Here is a 12,189-nt window from a genome sequence, read left to right as displayed (position 1 = left end):
AAAATATAACTTGTACTGTGATAGATGAAGAAGGATGTCTCTTTCTGATTCTTTACTTGTGATAATATCAGAACAGGAAGTACACTATTCATTTAAACTGATATCAGAGCAGGAAGTACACTATTCATTTAAACTGATATCAGAACAGGAAGTACACTATTCATTTAAACTGATATCAGAACAGGAAGTACACTATTCATTTAAACTGATATCAGAACAGGAAGTACACTATTCATTTAAACTGATATCAGAACAGGAAGTACACTATTCATTTAAACTGATATCAGAACAGGAAGTACACTATTCATTTAAACTGATATCAGAGCAGGAAGTACACTATTCATTTAAACTGATATCAGAGCAGGAAGTACACTATTCATTTAAACTATCAGAACAGAAAGTACACTATTCATTTAAACTGATATCAGAACAGGAAGTACACTATTCATTTAAACTGATATCAGAGCAGGAAGTACACTATTCATTTAAACTGATATCAGAACAGGAAGTACACTATTCATTTAAACTATCAGAACAGGAAGTACACTATTCATTTAAACTGATATCAGAGCAGGAAGTACACTATTCATTTAAACTGATATCAGAACAGAAAGTACACTATTCATTTAAACTGATATCAGAACAGGAAGTACACTATTCATTTAAACTGATATCAGAACAGGAAGTACACTATTCATTTAAACTGATATCAGAACAGGAAGTACACTATTCATTTAAACTATCAGAACAGGAAGTACACTATTCATTTAAACTGATATCAGAGCAGGAAGTACACTATTCATTTAAACTGATATCAGAACAGGAAGTACACTATTCATTTAAACTGATTTCAGAGCAGGAAGTACACTATTCATTTAAACTGATATCAGAACAGGAAGTACACTTCATTTAAACTGATATCAGAACAGGAAGTACACTATTCATTTAAACTGATATCAGAGCAGGAAGTACACTATTCATTTAAACTGATATCAGAGCAGGAAGTACACTATTCATTTAAACTGATATCAGAACAGGAAGTACACTATTCATTTAAACTGATACACTATTCATTTAAACTGATATCAGAGCAGGAAGTACACTATTCATTTAAACTGATATATTCATTTAAACTATCAGAACAGGAAGTACACTATTCATTTAAACTATCAGAACAGGAAGTACACTATTCATTTAAACTGATACACTATTCATTTAAACTGATATCAGAACAGGAAGTACACTATTCATTTAAACTGATATCAGAACAGGAAGTACACTATTCATTTAAACTGATTTCAGAGCAGGAAGTACACTATTCATTTAAACTGATATCAGAACAGGAAGTACACTATTCATTTAAACTGATATCAGAACAGGAAGTACACTATTCATTTAAACTGATTTCAGAGCAGGAAGTACACTATTCATTTAAACTGATTTCAGAGCAGGAAGTACACTATTCATTTAAACTGATATCAGAACAGGAAGTACACTATTCATTTAAACTGATATCAGAGCAGGAAGTACACTATTCATTTAAACTGATATCAGAACAGGAAGTACACTATTCATTTAAACTGATTTCAGAGCAGGAAGTACACTATTCATTTAAACTATCAGAACAGAAAGTACACTATTCATTTAAACTGATATCAGAACAGGAAGTACACTATTCATTTAAACTATCAGAACAGGAAGTACACTATTCATTTAAACTGATATCAGAGCAGGAAGTACACTATTCATTTAAACTGATATCAGAACAGGAAGTACACTATTCATTTAAACTGATATCAGAACAGAAAGTACACTATTCATTTAAACTGATTTCAGAGCAGGAAGTACACTATTCATTTAAACTGATATCAGAACAGGAAGTACACTATTCATTTAAACTATCAGAACAGGAAGTACACTATTCATTTAAACTGATATCAGAACAGGAAGTACACTATTCATTTAAACTATCAGAACAGGAAGTATCAGAGCAGGAAGTACACTATTCATTTAAACTGATATCAGAACAGAAAGTACACTATTCATTTAAACTGATATCAGAACAGGAAGTACACTATTCATTTAAACTGATATCAGAACAGGAAGTACACTATTCATTTAAACTGATATCAGAACAGGAAGTACACTATTCATTTAAACTGATATCAGAACAGGAAGTACACTATTCATTTAAACTATCAGAACAGGAAGTACACTATTCATTTAAACTGATATCAGAACAGGAAGTACACTATTCATTTAAACTGATATCAGAACAGGAAGTACACTATTCATTTAAACTATCAGAACAGGAAGTACACTATTCATTTAAACTGATCAGAACAGGAAGTACACTATTCATTTAAACTATCAGAACAGGAAGTACACTATTCATTTAAACTATCAGAACAGGAAGTACACTATTCATTTAAACTGATATCAGAACAGGAAGTACACTATTCATTTAAACTAATATCAGAACAGGAAGTACACTATTCATTTAAACTGATTTCAGAGCAGGAAGTACACTATTCATTTAAACTGATTTCAGAGCAGGAAGTACACTATTCATTTAAACTGATATCAGAACAGGAAGTACACTATTCATTTAAACTGATTTCAGAGCAGGAAGTACACTATTCATTTAAACTGATTTCAGAGCAGGAAGTACACTATTCATTTAAACTGATATCAGAACAGGAAGTACACTATTCATTTAAACTGATTTCAGAGCAGGAAGTACACTATTCATTTAAACTGATTTCAGAGCAGGAAGTACACTATTCATTTAAACTGATTTCATTTAAACTGATTTCAGAACAGGAAGTACACTATTCATTTAAACTGATAGGAAGTACACTATTCATTTAAACTGATTTCAGAAGAACATTTAAACTGGAAGTACACTATTCTTTTAAACTGATTTCAGAGCAGGAAGTACACTATTCATTTAAACTGATTTCAGAGCAGGAAGTACACTATTCATTTAAACTGATTTCAGAGCAGGAAGTACACTATTCATTTAAACTGATTTCAGAGCAGGAAGCACACTATTCATTTAAACTGATATCACACTATTCATTTAAACTGATTTCAGAGCAGGAAGTACACTATTCATTTAAACTGATACACTATTCATTTAAACTGATATCAGAACAGGAAGTACACTATTCATTTAAACTGATTTCAGATATTCATTTAAACTGATATCAGAACAGGAAGTGCAGAACAGGAAGTACACTATTCATTTAAACTGATTTCAGAGCAGGAAGTACACTATTCATTTAAACTGATATCAGAACAGGAAGTACACTATTCATTTAAACTGATTTCAGAGCAGGAAGTACACTATTCATTTAAACTGATATCAGAACAGGAAGTACACTATTCATTTAAACTGATATCAGAGCAGGAAGTACACTATTCATTTAAACTGATATCAGAACAGGAAGTACACTATTCATTTAAACTGATTTCAGAGCAGGAAGTACACTATTCATTTAAACTGATTTCAGAGCAGGAAGTACACTATTCATTTAAACTGATATCAGAACAGGAAGTACACTATTCATTTAAACTGATTTCAGAGCAGGAAGTACACTATTCATTTAAACTGATTTCAGAGCAGGAAGTACACTATTCATTTAAACTGATTTCAGAACAGGAAGTACACTATTCATTTAAACTGATTTCAGAGCAGGAAGTACACTATTCATTTAAACTGATTTCAGAACAGGAAGTACACTATTCATTTAAACTGCTACAGCGTTCAGGTCCTGAAAGATGCAGGTATAAGGGCTGGATTACTTGACAGAGAGAACTTGTTGCGAAGGGGAGAGCCTTGTGATGCATCAGAGAGAGTGTATTTTGTTACAAGATACAACACTGAAGCAGAGAACATTAAAATAATAATTAAAAATAATTGGGGAATCATTCAAAGTGATACGCTACTACACCAAGTCTTTCCTAAAGCCACCAGTCATAATCTTTAAGAGATGTCCTACCCTTTAAGAGATGTCCCACCCTTTAAGAGATGTCCTACCCTTTAAGAGATGTCCCACCCTTTAAGAGATGTCCCACCCTTTAAGAGATGTCCCTCCCTTTAAGAGATGTCCTACCCTTTAAGAGATGTCCCTCCCTTTAAGAGATGTCCCACCCTTTAAGAGATGTCCCACCCTTTAAGAGATGTCCTACCCTTTAAGAGATGTCCTACCCTTTAAGAGATGTCCTACCCTTTAAGAGATGTCCTACCCTTTAAGAGATGTCCCACCCTTTAAGAGATGTCCTACCCTTTAAGAGATGTCCTACCCTTTAAGAGATGTCCCACCCTTTAAGAGATGTCCTACCCTTTAAGAGATGTCCCACCCTTTAAGAGATGTCCTACCCTTTAAGAGATGTCCCACCCTTTAAGAGATGTCCTACCCTTTAAGAGATGTCCCACCCTTTAAGAGATGTCCCACCCTTTAAGAGATGTCCTACCCTTTAAGAGATGTCCTACCCTTTAAGAGATGTCCTACCCTTTAAGAGATGTCCCACCCTTTAAGAGATGTCCCACCCTTTAAGAGATGTCCTACCCTTTAAGAGATGTCCTACCCTTTAAGAGATGTCCTACCCTTTAAGAGATGTCCTACCCTAAATGACAAATTAGTCCACAGTTATCTTCCGGGTGACTCTCAAAAAAACTTGGCTGGACCACAAACCCAGTGGCTCTTTTTAATGTAAATATTACAACCATTGCAGAAATATTGCACAGAAAAAAGTATTTTATTGACACAGCTTCTGAAATGGAGTATTACGTCAAAACCACTCATGTCATCTATAGATTGGAATGTCCACAGTGAAAGGTGTTCTACATTGGACGGACAAAGAGATGCCTTCAAGACCGCTTAGCGGAACACAAGTATGCCATACAGGTAGGTAATGAAGACTACCCCATGGCAACCCTGCCTCCCTACACCATGGCAACCCTGCCTCCCTACACCATGGCAACCCTGCCTCCCTACACCATGGCAACCCTGCCTCCCTACACCATGGCAACCCTGCCTCCCTACACCATGGCAACCCTGCCTCCCTACACCATGGCAACCCTGCCTCCCTACACCATGGCAACCCTGCCTCCCTACACCATGGCAACCCTGCCTCCCTACACCATGGCAACCCTGCCTCCCTACACCATGGCAACCCTGCCTCCCTACACCATGGCAACCCTGCCTCCCTACACCATGGCAACCCTGCCTTCCTACACCATGGCAACCCTGCCTCCCTACACCATGGCAACCCTGCCTCCCTACACCATGGCAACCCTGCCTCCCTACACCATGGCAACCCTGTCTCCCTACAAGCTTTGGGTATTGATCATATTCCGACCTCTATTAGAAAAGGGGACAGTCTTAACCAGTTAAACCAAAAAGAGAGTTAGAATAGTGGACTATGGAATATATTGCTTTCTTATTCTTGACTCTTCCCCCAGTCATAGTTAATGTTAGAACTACCTTTCTAAGTGTTCTCATACTTCTAGTTTGGAGTTGTATGTTTATGATAACATTGCTACAGCATTTCACTGTTTAATGTGTATCGTATTGCTTACTAGGTGTTGTCCAATCAATTGTGTAACCACTCCCTCTTCTAATTAGGGCTAATTGGAAAAGCTGTTCAATAGGGGACATTCTATTATTTCATCCCTGACGAAGGCCATGCAGCTGAAACGCATCGGATTTTTAAAACTTTGTTTCTCTGGAACATGACATACTAATAAAGGCATTTTAATTAATTAAATGAAGAGTGCCTTGGTCCTCCTTTCTTTTTGATGTATATTTTCTTTAATTTACAAAAAACTAACATTTTATTAATAATATATTTAATATGGGTTGTTAATCAGTCTTCTCTGGGGAGACCTGAAAATAGCTGTGCAGCAACGCTCCCCATCCAACCTGACAGAGCTTGAGAGGATCTGCAGAGAAGAATGGGAGAAACTCCCCAAATACAGGTGTGCCAAGCTTGTAGCGTCATACCCAAGAAGATTTGAGGCTGTAATCGCTGCCAAAGGTGCTTCAACAAAGTACTGAGTAAAGGGTCTGAATTAGAAATTAGCAAAAATGTATAAAAACCTGTTTTTGCTTTGTCATTATGGGGTATTATGATGTCATTGAGATTTTGTGATGTCATTATGGGGTATTGTGTGTTGATTAATGAGGGGGGAAAACGATGTAATCAATTTTAGAATAAGGCTGTAATGTAACAACATGTGGAAAAAGTCAAGGGGTCTGAATACTTTCTGAAGACACTGTGTATGGTCACTGAGGATGATGTCGTCTTCAACAAGCCCAATATTTACAGGTTGAGGAAGAGGGATTGGGGGGAGCAAGAGTTTTAAATTGTGCAGTATTTAGCTATTATAATGTTAGGTTCTTATTTTTCAGAGTAAATAACCCACGGACACTAGAGAAGCTTTAACCAAGTTTATTCATCCCAAAGGTTCTGTACAGCTGAAAACAGACAGCTAAAGATTTCAGACTTCACAGTTTATATACATCCTACTCAAGACACTCCCCTTTCTCTCTAATCCTTACATTTGATGGCTCCACAGGAAGCTAATAAAGAGGGTAACAGGATTCCAAACATGTATTACTCTCAAGAGAATCTGTCCTCACCTCCTGACCTCAACCCCTCCTTCACCTAATACCCAGATGTCCATCTGTCTCCCCTGTATCAGCACATCGCTCTCCTCTCCTCCTGACCTCAACCCCTCCTTCACCTAATACCCAGATGTCCATCTGTCTCCCCTGTATCAGCACATCGCTCTCCTGACCTCAACCCCTCCTTCACCTAATACCCAGATGTCCATCTGTCTCCCCTGTATCAGCACATCGCTCTCCTCACCTCCTGACCTCAACCCCTCCTTCACCTAATACCCAGATGTCCATCTGTCTCCCCTGTATCAGCACATCGCTCTCCTGACCTCAACCCCTCCTTCACCTAATACCCAGATGTCCATCTGTCTCCCCTGTATCAGCACATCGCTCTCCTCACCTCCTGACCTCAACCCCTCCTTCACCTAATACCCAGATGTCCATCTGTCTCCCCTGTATCAGCACATCGCTCTCCTGACCTCAACCCCTCCTTCACCTAATACCCAGATGTCCATCTGTCTCCCCTGTATCAGCACATCGCTCTCCTCTCCTCCTGACCTCAACCCCTCCTTCACCTAATACCCAGATGTCCATCTGTCTCCCCTGTATCAACACATCGCTCTCCTGACCTCCTGACCTCAACCCCTCCTTCACCTAATACCCAGATGTCCATCTGTCTCCCTGTATCAACACATCCTCTCCTCTCCTCTCCTCCTGACCTCAACCCCTCCTTCACCTAATACCCAGATGTCCATCTGTCTCCCTGTATCAACACATCCTCTCCTGACCTCCTGACCTCAACCCCTCCTTCACCTAATACCCAGATGTCCATCTGTCTCCCCTGTATCAGCACATCGCTCTCCTCTCCTCCTGACCTCAACCCCTCCTTCACCTAATACCCAGATGTCCATCTGTCTCCCCTGTATCAGCACATCGCTCTCCTCTCCTCCTGACCTCAACCCCTCCTTCACCTAATCCACAGATGTCCATCTGTCTCCCCTGTATCAGCACATCGCTCTCCTGACCTCAACCCCTCCTTCACCTAATCCACAGATGTCCATCTGTCTCCCCTGTATCAGCACATCGCTCTCCTGACCTCAACCCCTCCTTCACCTAATACCCAGATGTCCATCTGTCTCCCCTGTATCAACACATCGCTCTCCTGACCTCAACCCCTCCTTCACCTAATCCACAGATGTCCATCTGTCTCCCTGTATCAGCACATCGCTCTCCTGACCTCAACCCCTCCTTCACCTAATCCACAGATGTCCATCTGTCTCCCCTGTATCAGCACATCGCTCTCCTGACCTCAACCCCTCCTTCACCTAATCCACAGATGTCCATCTGTCTCCCCTGTATCAGCACATCGCTCTCCTCACCTCCTGACCTCAACCCCTCCTTCACCTAATACCCAGATGTCCATCTGTCTCCCCTGTATCAGCACATCGCTCTCCTCTCCTCCTGACCTCAACCCCTCCTTCACCTAATACCCAGATGTCCATCTGTCTCCCCTGTATCAGCACATCGCTCTCCTCACCTCCTGACCTCAACCCCTCCTTCACCTAATACCCAGATGTCCATCTGTCTCCCCTGTATCAACACATCGCTCTCCTCTCCTCCTGACCTCAACCCCTCCTTCACCTAATACCCAGATGTCCATCTGTCTCCCCTGTATCAGCACATCGCTCTCCTCTCCTCCTGACCTCAACCCCTCCTTCACCTAATCCACAGATGTCCATCTGTCTCCCTGTATCAGCACATCGCTCTCCTGACCTCAACCCCTCCTTCACCTAATACACAGATGTCCATCTGTCTCCCCTATATCAGCACATCGCTCTCCTGACCTCAACCCCTCCTTCACCTAATACCCAGATGTCCATCTGTCTCCCTGTATCAACACATCGCTCTCCTGACCTCAACCCCTCCTTCACCTAATCCACAGATGTCCATCTGTCTCCCTGTATCAGCACATCGCTCTCCTGACCTCAACCCCTCCTTCACCTAATCCACAGATGTCCATCTGTCTCCCTGTATCAGCACATCGCTCTCCTCTCCCCTCCCCCTCTCACCTAATACCTCCATTCCAAACCATTCTAACACCCAGTCTGTTTAATTTCCATTCATTTACCCTCTTAATGTTCAAAGTTTAGCCGATTCCAACAATAGTAAGAGTCTGGTAGCACCAGCTGTGGTGTGCGTGCGGTATGTGACCTCATTCTCCGATATCGACTGCCTTGACAGTAAGGTCGTGACCAGCTCGTGGCTGGTGTGTGGGGTCCTTGATGATGCTGCGGGCCTTCTTCAGGCACAGCTTAAAGTAGATGACCTGGATAGGTGGGAACACAGGCCCAGCGATTTATTGTACTGTATTCACCATCCACTGGTTAATGAACCCTTCGTAAGGCCTATAGTTTACAGTAGTATAAACCCTTCATAAGGCCTATAGTTTACAGTAGTATAAACCATAAGGCCTATATATTTAGTTTACAGTAGTATAAACCCTTCATAAGGCGTATATATTTAGTTTACAGTAGTATAAACCCTTCATAAGGCCTATAGTTTACAGTAGTATAAACCCTTCATAAGGCCTATAGTTTACAGTAGTATAAACCCTTCATAAGGCCTATAGTTTACAGTAGTATAAACCCTTCATAAGGCCTATAGTTTACAGTAGTATAAACCCTTCATAAGGCCTATAGTTTACAGTAGTATAAACCCTTCATAAGGCCTATAGTTTACAGTAGTATAAACCCTTCATAAGGCCTATAGTTTACAGTAGTATAAACCCTTCATAAGGCCTATATATTTAGTTTACAGTAGTATAAACCCTTCGTAAGGCATATATATTTAGTTTACAGTAGAATAAACCCTTCATAAGGCCTATAGTTTACAGTAGTATAAACCCTTCATAAGGCCTATAGTTTACAGTAGTATAAACCCTTCATAAGGCCTATAGTTTACAGTAGTATAAACCCTTCATAAGGCCTATATATTTAGTTTACAGTAGTATAAACCCTTCATAAGGCCTATAGTTTACAGTAGTATAAAACCCTAGTGTCTATATAGGACACACCCCTAGAGTCTATATAAGACACATCCCTAGAATCCATATAAGACACACCCCTATAGTGCACTAGTGCACAGTTTGGCAGTAACAAAGATAGTTAGTTCAAAGATGAAAATACCTGGAAGGAGGAGAGATGACAAACGATTTCAGTTGACCGTTTTATGTGTGGATTAATTGTCAGAGTAGAGGACCTTGTGCATTTCAGGTCAAATAAAAACTCTTTATATCCCAGAACAAATTAGCTAGCAACAGCAAGCTAAATAAATAGGACAAATTAGCTAGCAAGTGCAAGCTAACTAGCTAAATTGCCATAAATGTTTAATGCTTTTCGACCTGTCCCCAAATTAATGTAATTGGTTGAGTTTGTTTTGATATTTTAACCTGCGTGTCGTGATCGTGTTTGATTTATGCACGATGGCGCAGCCGGGTTGGGTTCCGTGTTAGTTCCAATCGAATGTGTGTCAGCTACTTCTTCAGATAATGTGAGGTTTCACTTTTCAGATGACTGATGGCAGCACACCATCACGCATAGGCCGTAGTGGATCACGCATAGGCCGTAGTGGATCACGCATAGGCCGTAGTGGATCACGCATAGGCCGTAGTGGATCACGCATAGGCCGTAGTGGATCACGCATAGGCCGTAGTGGATCACGCATAGGCCGTAGTGGATCACGCATAGGCCGTAGTGGATCATTGATGGGCCGTTGGATCACGCATAGGCCGTAGTGGATCACGCATAGGCCGTAGTGGATCACGCATAGGCCGTAGTGGATCACGCATAGGCCGTAGTGGATCACGCATAGGCCGTAGTGGATCACGCATAGGCCGTAGTGGATCACGCATAGGCCGTAGTGGATCACGCATAGGCCGTAGTGGATCACGCATAGGCCGTAGTGGATCGAATCATGGTCGTTCCTAAACCCTGTGGGGTCTGAGTACATTCTGACAGTTACTTTTCTGAGTAAAAAAAAAAAGAATAAACAAGGTACCAGAAAATGACTTTGTTTCTTTTTTATTTATTGAAAAGATAAAAAAAAAGAAAAAAAAGAACCGCTTTCATTTTCTTTGGCATATAAAAATTAAAATTGATTAGATATTTTTTATGTACATATTCTATGTAAAAACATCACTCCATTACTCCACGCCCCCACCTGCCACGGTCTTTCTCCCTGAGTGTTGTCTAAGGAATCTTCCTTTGTGGTGTAGTTTTACATTGAGACAACACATAATATTCACTGTATTTTAAATCCACAGTTAAATTAACGTATTCCCTTTGCTGTGAAGGCAGGTATGTATGAACTCATTCCCTTTGCTGTGAAGGCAGGCATGAATGAACTCATTCCCTTTGCTGTGAAGGCAGGCATGAACGAACTCATTCCCTTTGCTGTGAAGGCAGGCATGAACGAACTCATTCCCTTTGCTGTGAAGGCAGGCATGAACGAACTCATTCCCTTTGCTGTGAAGGCAGGCATGAACGAACTCATTCCCTTTGCTGTGAAGGCAGGCATGAACGAACTCATTCCCTTTGCTGTGAAGGCAGGCATGAACGCTCATTCCCTTTGCTGTGAAGGCAGGCATGAGGCGAACTCATTCCCTTTGCTGTGAAGGCAGGCATGAACGAACTCATTCCCTTTGCTGTGAAGGCAGGCATGAACGAACTCATTCCCTTTGCTGTGAAGGCAGGCATGAACGAACTCATTCCCTTTGCTGTGAAGGCAGGCATGAACGAACTCATTCCCTTTGCTGTGAAGGCAGGCATGAACGAACTCATTCCCTTTGCTGTGAAGGCAGGCATGAACGAACTCATTCCCTTTGCTGTGAAGGCAGGCATGAACAAGGTAACTGACATTCCCTTTGCTGTGAAGGCAGGCATGAACGAACTCATTCCCTTTGCTGTGAAGGCAGGCATGAACGAACTCATTCCCTTTGCTGTGAAGGCAGGCATGAACGAACTCATTCCCTTTGCTGTGAAGGCAGGCATGAACGAACTCATTCCCTTTGCTGTGAAGGCAGGCATGAACGAACTCATTCCCTTTGCTGTGAAGGCAGGCATGAACGAACTCATTCCCTTTGCTGTGAAGGCAGGCATGAACGAACTCATTCCCTTTGCTGTGAAGGCAGGCATGAACGAACTCATTCCCTTTGCTGTGAAGGCAGGCATGAACGAACTCATTCCCTTTGCTGTGAAGGCAGGCATGAACGAACTCATTCCCTTTGCTGTGAAGGCAGGCATGAACGAACTCATTCCCTTTGCTGTGAAGGCAGGCATGAACCAACTCATTCCCTTTGCTGTGAAGGCAGGCATGAACGAACTCATTCCCTTTGCTGTGAAGGCAGGCATGAACCAACTCATTCCCTTTGCTGTGAAGGCAGGCATGAACCAACTCATTCCCTTTGCTGTGAAGGCAGGCATGAACCAACTCATTCCCTTTGCTGTGAAGGCAGGCATGAACCAACTCATTCCCTTTGCTGTGAAGGCAGGCATGAACCAAC

General features: G+C 41.3%; 1 long non-coding RNA gene across 2 annotated transcripts; it reads right to left on the bottom strand.

Moving 5' to 3' along the window:
* Positions 1–7,280: 7,280 nt before the first annotated feature.
* On the bottom strand, positions 7,281–8,316 carry LOC127930838 (uncharacterized). Of its 2 annotated transcripts, none has more exons than XR_008139589.1 (3): positions 7,884–8,316; positions 7,443–7,813; positions 7,281–7,365 (listed from the first exon to the last, which is right to left on the bottom strand). It is a non-coding gene; the product is annotated as an uncharacterized LOC127930838 (long non-coding RNA). The 2 variants fall into 2 exon arrangements; XR_008139590.1 differs by having other exon boundaries at positions 7,955–8,316.
* Between the last annotated feature and the right edge of the window lie 3,873 nt (positions 8,317–12,189).

This window comes from Oncorhynchus keta, chromosome 6 (assembly GCF_023373465.1).
Source record: "Oncorhynchus keta strain PuntledgeMale-10-30-2019 chromosome 6, Oket_V2, whole genome shotgun sequence".
Taxonomy (NCBI): Eukaryota; Metazoa; Chordata; class Actinopteri; order Salmoniformes; family Salmonidae; genus Oncorhynchus; species Oncorhynchus keta.
This window is presented reverse-complemented; position numbering and strand designations above follow the sequence as displayed.